The sequence below is a fragment of the Symphalangus syndactylus genome, chromosome 1 (genome assembly GCF_028878055.3).
Source record: "Symphalangus syndactylus isolate Jambi chromosome 1, NHGRI_mSymSyn1-v2.1_pri, whole genome shotgun sequence".
In the NCBI taxonomy this organism is placed as follows: domain Eukaryota; kingdom Metazoa; phylum Chordata; class Mammalia; order Primates; family Hylobatidae; genus Symphalangus; species Symphalangus syndactylus.
The window spans coordinates 136,647,893-136,660,375 of record NC_072423.2 but is presented as its reverse complement, the minus strand read 5'-3'; the positions used below and the strand labels follow the sequence as shown (position 1 = coordinate 136,660,375).

At 39.2% G+C, this 12,483-nt stretch overlaps 1 protein-coding gene across 9 annotated transcripts in view; it reads right to left on the bottom strand.

Annotated features, from left to right (window-relative positions):
- THRB (thyroid hormone receptor beta) overlaps positions 1 to 12,483 on the bottom strand; it is a 382,425-nt gene that overhangs the window by 216,848 nt on the left and 153,094 nt on the right. For all 9 annotated transcript variants that reach the window (XM_055285744.2, XM_055285718.2, XM_055285710.2 and 6 more), the window contains exon 2: positions 9,833 to 9,904. The gene's annotated coding sequence lies outside the window, so the exon portion shown is untranslated. The remainder of the gene's footprint in view (positions 1 to 9,832; positions 9,905 to 12,483) is intronic.

Sequence of the window (12,483 nt, the reverse complement as noted above, 5' to 3'; positions counted from 1 at the left end):
AACATAACATAGGAATGAACAACTACAAAAACTTGTGTTTAGAATAAAGTAGGTAATTAGACGATTTTGTGAGAGAGATGAACATTTTTTGATGAATTATTTTGCTCATCCAAGTAAATGCTCAGGGACCCCTTGCCACCCTCACTCTCTCACTTCTAATTGATGTATTTAGGAATTAAGAAATTTGAATTTTGTTTCTAATTCAGTCAAAGAGTAGCTGTAAGAGTATTGGAAAATCCTCACGGTAAGTGTTTAAATCATTCATTAGTAGACAATGGAATAAACCAGACATTCCAATCAGATCCTAAAGGATACATTTATATGGATTAAAAGTTGAAACCCTAGGACAATAAATGACCATATAAAAGCAATTAATATTCATTTAACCAATAGATACTAAGCACCTACTATGTGCCAGGCACAATTCTAGGTACTTGGGATATATCTGTAAATAAAACAGACAAAGATTCCTATGTCCTTATTCTCAAGGAGCTTACGTTTTAGTGGATGGAAACTAACAACAAAATAAATAAACTATATTTTATGTGAAAAGGTGAAAGATGCTATGGGATCAGAACTGTCAAGAGCTGTCCTTGTTGGAGATTTGAAGTAGCAAATAGAATGGACCTCAATGAGAGGATAAAATTCAAATTAAGACTTTGCAACAGGCGAGGGAGTGTGCCCAATAAGCATATTGGTGGGACATCTGAGAGTATTCTACTGCTATAGCAAAGGTAAACGAGAAAGTAGAACAACAAATTTGCAATGCATGAGATGGACAAAGAGATAATATCCTTAATAAAGAAAAAAAGAGTTCTTAAAAATCATTAAAAAAATCAATATCCTATAGAAAATGGGTACACGACATCAACAAATAATCCTTTAATAAAGGTCAACAAAAAGTGAAAAACGTCCAACCTTACAAATAATCAGTAAAGTACACATTAAAGAAGCCTCACTATTGGGGTTTCTAGTTTGTGAAGATTAAATAATATTGGCGAGGCCATAGGGAGGCAGACATTCTTCTACAATGCTAATGGAAGCATAAAATGACACAACATCTTGTAAAATAATTTTACTATATTTATCAATAGCCTTTATTTTAGAAACACTTCTTACGGAAATAATCAGAAGTTAAGACAAAATGTATATATAAGTATATTTACTGCAGCAATATTTACAATAATATATAAATACAAGTGATTAATATCTAGATATTATCCAAACTGAAGTCTGCAGCCCAGGAAATATCCATGAGCATTTGATGCCTCCACATAAATGTTCCATAAATACCTCAAACTCCCAATGTCCAAACCCAAACTCACCTTCTCCAGTCCCTGTTCCAGCCCTTAGATCTCTTCCCCTCGTCTTCCCTAGTTCAGTGAATGTCATCTACTTACACCCACTTCTTAAGACACAAACCCAGGACTCGTCCTTTATGACTTCTATCTTGCTTCCCACATTCTATCAATCCCCATGCTTTGTCAATTCTACTGTAATATTTCTTGAATACATCCATCTTCTCTATTCACACTGGAACTGCCCTAGCGCAGCCCTCACCATTTTATACTTAGGCTAATGAATAGCTGCTTACTTGGCCTGGTCCACTGTGGCCAATCTTACCTCCAACCTACCTGTCTTCCTTGCCCTATAGGACTCTTTCTAAAATATAAAACTAGATCAAACAATTACTTTGTTTACAATTTTGAAATAGTTCCCTACTGCTATCAGATTAATATCCAAACACCTTAGACGTTCATGATCTGACTCCTGATGGTCAACTCTCTTGTCCTGCCAGCATGAATCTTTCTTCTTTTTTGTTTTTCTTTTTGAGACAGGGTCTCCCTCTGTCACCCAGGCTGGAGTGCAGTGGCATGATCATGGCTCACTGCAGCCTCCAAATCTTGGGCTGAAGGTATCCTTCCACCTCAGCCTCCCATGTAGCTGGGACTACAGGCATGCACCACCATGTCCCTCTAAATTTTTGATTTTGTAGAGATGGGGTCTTGCTATGTTGCCTAGGGTGGTCTCAAACTCCTGGCCCCAAGAGATCCTCCCACCTTGGCCTCCCAAATTTCTGAGATTACAGGCATAAGCCACTGCACCTGGTCCAGCCTGAATTCTTAAACTCCATCTATTACCACCTTCTTACAAATTACATTTCATGTCTTTGCATATTCTACTTCCCCTGCCTGTCCTCCTATACCTTTACTGTTGGCCAGATAACTTCTCTTCACCTGTGTAGACTCAACTGAGGTATCCTATCTTCCAGGAAGACTTGCCTGACTCCATGCCCCCAATTCATTTTTGGGTTTCATTGTTCTATTGATCTCTCAAAGAACATCACGCATATTTATATCACAACATGTATTACACTGTTGTGCACACATTGCTTTGTTTCTTTGGTAATTCTTTTGACTGCCACATCTGGCTAAGCTGTGGTACTCCAGTGGGCACCGTTTACATAGTGATCAAACTGCACAAACGTATTGAACAGTCATGTATCCTTTCCACCATAGACAGATCATCTTTATACATCCATGCACAATAACTGGCCCAGTTCAAGTGCTAGAATAGACACATTTATACAACAGACATTTGTTTAATGAATGAAAAAGTGAGCAATCAACAAAACTCTAGTTGTCTTGATTAAAAATTCCTTCATACCAGTGATTCTCAAAGTGTAGTCTTTGGATAAGCAACATGTGTCACTGGGGAACTTGTTAAAATGCAGATTCTCAGGCCCCACTCTAGACCTACTGAATCAGAGACTCTGGCAATGGAACGTAAGACACTGTTTTAACAAACCATCTAGATGATTCTAATGCATGCTTTACTTTGAGAAACACCATCTTAGACTGCTCAAAACTAAAAGTAAAGATTTCATTTCAAGGGCTCAAATCACTTTGCCTATAAGAAGGTCATTTACTTAATTTTTTAAAAAGTTTAAGTTATAAGGCAGTTCAGACATTCAAAGCGTATAAAACAATATTATAGACACCCATGTACCCACCATTCAGATCTGTGGGTATTTGATCCATCACCCTAAAAGAAATAAAACAGCAAAACACTACCAACCTCTCTCTCTCTCTCCCCTCTCTCTCATCTCTCACCAAGCTAACCACTGTTTTACAGTTGGTGTGTGTTTTTCCCATGCATGCTTTTATACTTTTACTACGTAAGTGTGTAGGCATCTACTTATTAATGAGAGACTTTGTCCAGGATGTCAGAGCAGAAATCACAACACTTGCCCCAGCAAGCTGCATGGGAAGACACCTGGAGTAGCCAGCAGCCAGTGCCAACCAAACCTGCCCCTCTCCAGTATTTGGTGGGAAAAAATAGGGCTCACATGAACTTTACAAAATGCAATCAGAGGGGGTTAAAATAAGAAAACCAAGTTATACTTATTTAACTGTTGATGACTGTAAAAGCTAAAATAAAAAGTAGGTTTTTCCTTGATCAAACACATAGTACCAAGAAAGTTGTACTGACAAACTTCATCATTTTTGTGTATATTACACACACAAGGGATGTGTGCGCCTGCCAGTGTATCATGCACCATGGATATAAAGAGTTCCAAAAGAGCTATGCTCTTTTTTTGGATATAAGGAATTCTGAAAGAGCTAGCTCCAACTGTCAACACCATAGATGAGTCTTGATTTTGTCATCTGTAAAATGGCATTACCTGCTGTCTTATGGCTTAACAAAAGGGAGTGATGATGAATTGAGTGTTAATTTCTTTCTTATTTGGGAGCTTATAAGTTTATGAAAATATGATTACCAAACTCATAAGTCTACTCCTTCTAAAATTAAAAAAATAAAGACAAAAAGAAAGAAAAACAGAAGGGGAGAGAGCAGGGAAGGAGGGAATAAGAGAGGGAAAACGGGAGAACAAAATTTAACAACTATTTCCTCCCCGTCCTGACTTTCCTACTTTCTCCAGCTTGGCTTTTTATGATGACTTCCTACTCATCTTTACAACTGGCTTCTTATGATGACTTCCTAGTCATCTTTATGATTTCTCTTTCTCACATTCTCTTTCAAAGTCTGTAATTTAGCCTCTTTTTCCAGGTGATTCTTAGGGATACCAAAGTTTGAAATCATTGCTATTGGTGGTATGGAGCCCTAGAAAAGTTTTACACTGTTGTTTTTGTTTTACGTATGCATGTGTGTATGAACATACATACACATGTATAGTGTGTTTATATACATACACACACCTCTGTGTATGGTGCGTGTGTGTGTGTGTGTGTTTAAACATAGTTCACAGTTTTGGATGGCAGATAATGAATAAACACATTCTTCTTGGTCAATTTACTCTACAAATTTGATCACATGCATCTATTTTCTCCTATCTCTGATACCATCTCACTAATACCGAGCTTATCACCACAGACTGCAGTACTCAAAACCACCTTTCATCGTTCCCCTTTTTATCCATTATACACTTGGCTACAAGATCAGTCCCTTGAAAGCCCCACCTTGACCATTCCTCTCCATACTTGAAGGGCCTCCAGTAGCTGCCTAATTGTGACCAAGTCTGCTAGGTGTCTCCACAATGTTCCCTCACAACGAAATCCCACTTTCATTCTGAGTGGCAAGGTACCCAGCCACATTTTCCCACTTCCTTTGCAACTACGAGTAGGTAGATGAGATTGTAGGTAGAAGTTGCTTGATGGGCATTCTGGTAAGACCCCCTAAAGAGGAAAAACACAGCTAGTAATGGGTCCTTTTTCCTACCCCTCCCCCATTGTTGCGGTTGTCTCGAATTTATACATGAAGGCTAGCACCCCAGCAGTTACCTTGAACCAAGAGGAAATCTTGAGGATACAGCCATATGCTAAGAATAGCAATGCAGAATCACAGAAGGTACCTGAGTCCCTGCTGACCATAGAACCACAACCCCTGCTTTGGAGAAAAAAATAAACCTTTGTCTGTTTAAGTCACTGTTTTTTATGGTTTTCACTATGGGCAGGCCCAAAATAATACTTTGATCTCTTCACAAATTTAGCTATTTCTCCAATTTGGCCAATGTATTATGTTGGTATACTTTGACCTATTGCTTCTCTTCCAAAGAACAGGGGCTTGCAGATAGAGCCATCTGAGTTAAAGCCCAGCCCTGCCACTGTGACAGTGAATTCTTTAGGCACTGCTCCTAACCATTTTACCCTAAGTTTCTTTGTCTACAAACAGAGAATAAAAATAATATACACATTGGGGTGTTTGTTATTTTTCTTTCAACCTGCTTTTAAATTGTTAATAGCTCAATAGCACCAACAGGGAAAACATTTGGGGAAAGGAAAAGGAGATAAAACTCAAACCCGGGCCGGGCGCAGTGGCTCACGCCTGTAATCTCAGCACTTTGGGAGGCTGAGGCGGGCGGATCACGAGGTCGGGAGATCGAGACCATCCTGGCTAACATGGTGAAACCGCATCTCTACTAAAAATACAAAAAATTAGCCGGGCGTGGTGGCGGGTGCCTGTAGTCCCAGTTACTCAGGAGGCTGAGGCAGGAGAATGGCGTGAACCCAGGAGGCGGAGTTTGCAGTGAGCGGAGATCGTGGCACTGCACTCCAACCTGGGTGACAGAGCGAGATTCTGTCTCAAAACAAAAACAGAAACAAGAACAAACAAACAAACAAAGAAACAAAAAAACCTGAAACCCGGATATATTTTTTAGCTTGTGAACAGCTCTTACAAGCAGTTTGGTGGATGAAAATGCATACTGTTTAAAAAAAAGTGGAAAAATGTCAATAAATTGGGCTTTAACAATTGACATTTTACCCTCCCATTCTCATGAATAACTGGAATCTGACTACATACATTACATTAGCCACTTGACCAAGGAAGAAAAAAAGCAAGAGAGAGAAAAGAAAGAAGGAAATTTCAAGAACTTTGGCTCTAGGAGGACAGTTGCCCAAAGTCCCTGGAATGGAGAAGACATATGATTTATATCTTGGTATTTTCCATTTGGTTAAATTGACTCTTAATGACTTGAAATAGGTCCTTTCAAATGGAATTGCAAAAAAGTAAATTCTGCTCAAACTCTTATATTGTGTAATTTCATTTCTGCTCTCATGCACATTAAACTAAACTGGTTGGAGAAAAATCTCTTGCTAAATTAAATTTGGTTTGATAAGGAAATTTGTGTGCATGTGCAGGCAAAGCACAGCATGTGTGGGTTAAAAAAATGTCCTGGTTATTTAAAGTGTTCTTTTTCATGGATGATTCAGTTTTACCATAGCTTCATTAGTGAACTCAATTTGTGTTAATGTGGATCTGTGTTGTGAGTGAAATAGGCTTTGGCCCTTTGTTGGGAAATCACTCAAGTAGTAGACATTTTGTCCTTTCTGAAGAAAAATAATACAGCCTCAAAGGCTGGAACATTTGAGCATCTTTAAATCCTTCCTTCTCCAGCTCCACATGACTCTTCTTGCCGCTTCCTAACGCCATCATCATTTCCTTTTCAAAAACCTTTTCCTTGCTCATCCCAGTCCCATTTCACTCACCGGGCTCTAAAACGCAGAATTGGCCCCTGGGTCCCATCTGTCCTGGCCTATGTCCTTAGCTGTATTTCTGCCACAATAATTACCTTCCACTTTACTACCTGACTTTTAAAATATACAATAGCAAAATTTAAATGAAGTTGTTTCAAAGTATTTCAGGGCAAGGAAAGTGCTTTTCAGAGGGTCAAAATGCCCTACTGCAATAACACAGGTACAGGGCCCATTATTTGATAGTTCTTGATGCCCGTTGAAAGCAAAAAGACTGAATTCGCAAGTAGACTGTTTGACAGGTACCACTGAAAGCCTTTCAACCTCAGTCACCAGAAGTTCCACTCTGCTCAGATATATGAGAAGTCTGCATTTTATAGGGCATTTAAAAAGCAGTCAGATGAATAGGAACAAAGGATTTAAAAAATTATGAAGAATTTGAATTTGAAGAATATTGTTAATAGCACATGTTAAAGTAATGCATGACAAAAATGAGGTTTATATCGGTGAAGTAAAGATTACTGAACAACATACAATCCCAAATTAAAGCAAGGCATCTTTGGGATCCCCGCAGGATGGGGCCTCACTATGGCATCTCATTTCCTAGGCAATGAGCAATATGGTCTTGGATGGAGAGCCAACGACAACCACTTACATGCTCAGTGCCTCTGGAGGGCCCCAAGCTTATTTTCATCTTTCCTCTTGTTCACAGTGTTCCTGATTGCATCGAAATCCTGGAAAGGGGCTCAGGAGGGATATTTCTTTTGGGGGAGTGGCTGAAGCTAAGATTATCCATAACTCTTAGCATGAGTTCGGATCAGTGTGACCCTGCAGAACCATCCTGAATGTGCCAGACCTGGACCATGTCTTTCTGTACAATCTTAGGAGGCAAAGTCCAGCATAGTTAAAAGGGTAGAATTCCATGTCATCTGGCTTATTAAGGAAATAATATACACCAGAATGGGTATACAACATGTGTAACGTTTGTCACATGTTTCTCACTTATGGAATTCTTTATATACATGGAAACGGATAGAGAAGCCCAATACCTAAACAGATAAAAGTCCAGCTGCATGTTGGGTGGTGACCCAGATGGTGTCTACCCACCAGCACTCCTCCCAGCAGAGACTTTTAAGGGGCTTCTCAGAGCCCTAAAAGCTCAGAGGACCCCATCTGGAATATGGTGCCTCTCTAAACCTCCTGGGAGCTACACACTGGGAGGGCAATGATTCTTGGCCTCTGTGGTCAGCGGAATCAAACATTGTCCTCTGAATCTCTACTCCCAGAACTCCCAGGTCTCACATCTTAGCCATGTCACAGGTTTCATTGCTTGGAATTCCTTGAGAGTTTTTTCTTTCTGGATTTGGTGATTATTGAACAAAAAATATTAGAACAGCATGATTTTCAATCTTGAGAAATTCTGCGTAATGAATTTAGACTGGATCCAATAAACAGCCCACATAGTTTTAAGGAAATTGATCAAACTCAAATATTTGGCTACGGTATTTTCATTCACTAAATGCTGAATTTATGTTTTCTTTATTTTCCTCTGTTTTTATTTTTAATGGAAGTACAATTTATATAAAGTAAAATGCACAGCTGAGTTTTAACAGATGCCAGGTAGCCCACGGTTCTATAAACATTTCCATCACTCCAGAAAATTCCCTCATGCCCCTTGCCAGCCAATCCTCTCTTCTCCCCAAGGTAATCACTATTTTGATTCTTATCACCACAGATTAGTTATTCCTTTCCTAGAACTATATAATATGAATACAGTGTTCATTCTTTTGTGTCTAATGCCTCAGGTTTTCAGCATTTATAGAAATCTCTTCTTGGTTTCCTTATCTGTAAATTGAGGAGAATGCCTTGTAAAAAGAGTGTGCAAGTATTGGGAGGTGCCCCCGGTTTCCTGGTGGGAATGGAAGACCTCTGAGGTCACCTTGATTGAGCTGGGATGAAGAAGAGGCTGGGGACTGGGGTTGCAGGAGCCTTCTCATCTTTAAACAGAACAGCTGTCCTTTTCCATGCTTTACAAATTGGGGGCCACTGAAAGATTTCCACTGGGAAAAAGAGAGGGCTATTTGTAAAGATGAAAAACACTTAGAGAACCATAGGTCTTGAAGATTCTTAGTGATCTCTTTTTCTTGAACATTCTGTAAATTACAAATAGTGTTTTTAGATATGAGAACTATGGCTGGTCCTCTCTAGGGAGGGCTGGGAGACAGAGGCAGCCAGACAGGGGGCCCCAAGGGAGGGCCTGGGCACTGAGTGCTGTAATACTAGCACCGGTTACAATCAGATAGCACCACCCCAACCCCGGCGCCTAGACAATAGGCCAGAGGCCATGGGCAAGAGGAGGCACAAAGACAGCATTCAACAGGCCTGGCTCCCACAGCCAGTGAGCATTTCTATAGACTCTGCCAGACCCTGACCAAGCCTGAATGTCACCTTATCACCAGAAAGCCATTTTTCCATAGTTAGTTTTTAAACTGCTAAAAATAATAAACACAGAAAGGAAAGTTCTGACACAACCTTATATGCAGAGATAAACTGAAACTGTGCTGTTATAATAATGTAAACAAACTGGATCCTAAATTATAACCCAGTGATCTGAATGGTTGCTTGATATGATCACATACCTCAGGACTGAAAGGCAAATTCAGAAGACTTGCTAGTCAAGTGGATCTTTACTGCACAGGTGCTTGTACCCTATCTGACCATAGGAACCAATGGGTTATCTAATTCTCATGCCTTTTTTTTTTTTTTTTTTTTTTTTTTTTGAGATGGAGTCTCACTCTGTCACCCAGGCTGGAGTGCAGTGGCATGATCTCTGCTCACTGCAAGCTCTGCCTCCTGGGTTCACACTATTCTCTTGCCTCAGCCTCCTGAGTAGCTGGGACTACAGGCGCTCGCCACCATGCCCGGCTAATTTTTTGTATTTTTTAGTACAGACAGGGTTTCACCATGTTAGCCAGGATGGTCTCGATCTCCTGACCTCGTGATCCACCCGCCTTTTTAGCACTCAAGGAAAAGACACATGGGAAAGGATTGTTGGATCTTCACTGAGCACGATTTTCTGGCATAACAAGTGAAAATGGGCTCTTTTCGCTCACTGCCCTTACTCTTCTTTTCTCGAGTGAATTAGTATCATTGCTTTTCTGTTATGTTTTTAATTCATTTAATGCTTTATATTTTTTCTGAATACCTATAGAGTTCAAAACTACATTAAATAACAACAACAGCAACACTACACATTAGGAGATAATTCCAATAATATTAAAAAGGGACAATTAATAGCAAAGATCACAAGTCTGCAAATAGTCAAGCTGACATCTGACCTTCTTATTCATTAAATCATGTGTGGAACTTGGCACCCACGCAGGACAGCCAACCAGAAGGAAATCGCAGATCTGGAAAAAAGGAAACACAGAAGATAAATATAATTTGTTGTTTTAAAGTTTCCCAACATTCAATTAATCTACAACTGTTCTTATTTCTATGTTCAAATAGGGTCTGGTTTCAGAGCTGTCTCTGATTTTGAATAAATGCAAATAGACTTAGATAAAATCTTATTCTAAAGGGGAGATGGTTTCAGGGAAAGGGACTCTAACACAAGGACTGCAAGAACACATTACAGGCATGGGACAACTTTTGTGAATCTCAGAGATGTACATTTCTGTGGAGTTTTAGGGACAAGACCCAAGAGCTTTGGATTGGCAGTCTGGGAAGATGAATAAAAGGCAAATGTGAACCTCAAACTGTTTAGCCACTTTGTGTTAAAGAGAATCCTGCTTTATTTCAGTGGATGGTTCCTGGAATAGGTCTCAACATACAAGAGCTGCAATTGAGCCGTCAGGGTGGGGCACTGCCATATGAAACCTGTGGGGAAGCGATGGGTTCTTCATCAGGGTATGCATCTGAGCACGAAGCCATGGAGCTGTCTAGATTGTGCCAAATGCAATCATATGGTGAACACTTCTCCCAGGTACAAACAAGATGAGAAAGGCAGCCTAACAGACCATGACACCTGCCATGCCGCAGAGTATGTCGCCGAGTGGCTGTCTGCATGGCAAGTGAGAAGCTGCTTTTCAACTAACTGCAGTCCTACAATTTTTGTTGCTGTTGTTGTTGTGAATAACACAGAAATTTTAGAAAAACAGAGCTTAGCAGGGAAAACGCCTGGGTTCCCACTACCCAAAATACAAAACATTGCTAACATTTTGTCACCTATGCTCTAATTTTTTTTAATTTAAAAAAGGGTATATTTTAAAATAACATGAAGAATGCCTTTTTTTTTAATTAGAAAAATTAGAGCATAGGTATAATCTCCTTGACAACCCCACATCAAGCCCAGAATGTGAGTTGGTTTGTATCTTTCAAGACCACTATTTTTCTTTTTTAACATTCACATACATAACTGCATATCCAAGGCAATGAACAATGTTTGTGTATTTTTAATTTACCTATATGATACGAATCTCTGTTTGTATATCTTTTGTTCTACATTTTTGACTCAATATGATGGATGTGGGCTTGAACCATGCTAATCTATACCAGCGCATTCCCTTTAACTGCCACATTGAGTAAATACACACTCAGTTGTTGGCTTTTCACCCAGTATCCAATGTTTATGGCTACATAAAAGCCCTTGTTATATCATTAAAGTGATTGTTGGTTATGTGTGGGTGTGCATATGTATGTGAACATAAGCAAATTTTCTCTGCTCTTGACCCTGGGCTTCTGAAGAAGCTGCCCTGTCTTGTTTCTGCAGTGGTTCTTCCACCCTATGACTCCATGCAGTGGACACTCAGTATGTTAAAAGGAAAAATATATTTATTAAAATTGACTTGCTTATTACTAATTTTCTTCTCTTTTAAAACAACATTAAGGAAGACTTTGGAGTTGTATTTATTTATTTTCTTCAAAATCTCTCTACACCGCCCATTTCATAAACTTTCAAGCCCAAAACCTTTAACTTCACCTCACCATTTGGCTGACAGTCAGAAACTCTTATAATGCACGGCTGAAGACCAAGGCAATTAAGAGGCTTATTCAGAAAGGATTCTCAAAGACTACATTAACAAAGCCAGGAAGTCTTGTGTTTGTAGCAGTTGTTATGACATTATGGCAATTATGTATACATATACACCATTACCCCTGACATTAACATATAAATACAAAACTGTATTTATATATATATTTATATATATTTATATATATATGTATTTATATATATATAGATATATGATGCGCAAAAATTGGATCTCGATTTTTTTTTTGAGAGTGTAATTTTGATTTATGCTTTGAACAATATATCTGAACTTGACTCTGTGAAAAACCTAAAAATCCTCATATAATTAATAAGCGTTTGTATACACAACACTTATTAAGCACACATTATGGACTGGGTTGTTCTAATTATTTTGTCTAATTTCACATAAGGTAATCCTCACAGTGACCATATGCAGTAAGTATGATAAATAACCCCGTTTTCCAGATGAACAAAGGAGAGGAGGAGAGTTAAGCATTTTGCCCAAAGTCAAACAGTGCAGAAGAGGCCAGCCAAGAATCGCACCCAGGCAGTCTGATGTCATGGGCCTTGTTCTAAATGATTGAGAACAGATTCAGGTTTTAAAGATAAAACTGCGAAGAAGAAAATGAAACACTGTCACTGAGGTTGCTTCCAACTTTTGCTATAATACAAACATGCGGCATCTTTTTCATGGTGTGCCTCCAACTGAGAACAAACCAAATTAGAGTTCTTCAGGTAGACAAACTGAAAGTGATTTCCCAGTGATGAAGGAAATTTAAAGCAACAAGTTCAAGCCCCAAACCCTTCCAACTTAAACATACCCATTTTCAGTTCTTCTCTTTGGAAAACAGGGGCTGTGAATTTCTTCGTGGCTCAAAGGAGACTGCCTAGTTTTGTTTACACAAGATTCAAAGCAAAAATGAGAATCACTCCCTGGGACAGCTTTAGCTCAGAATG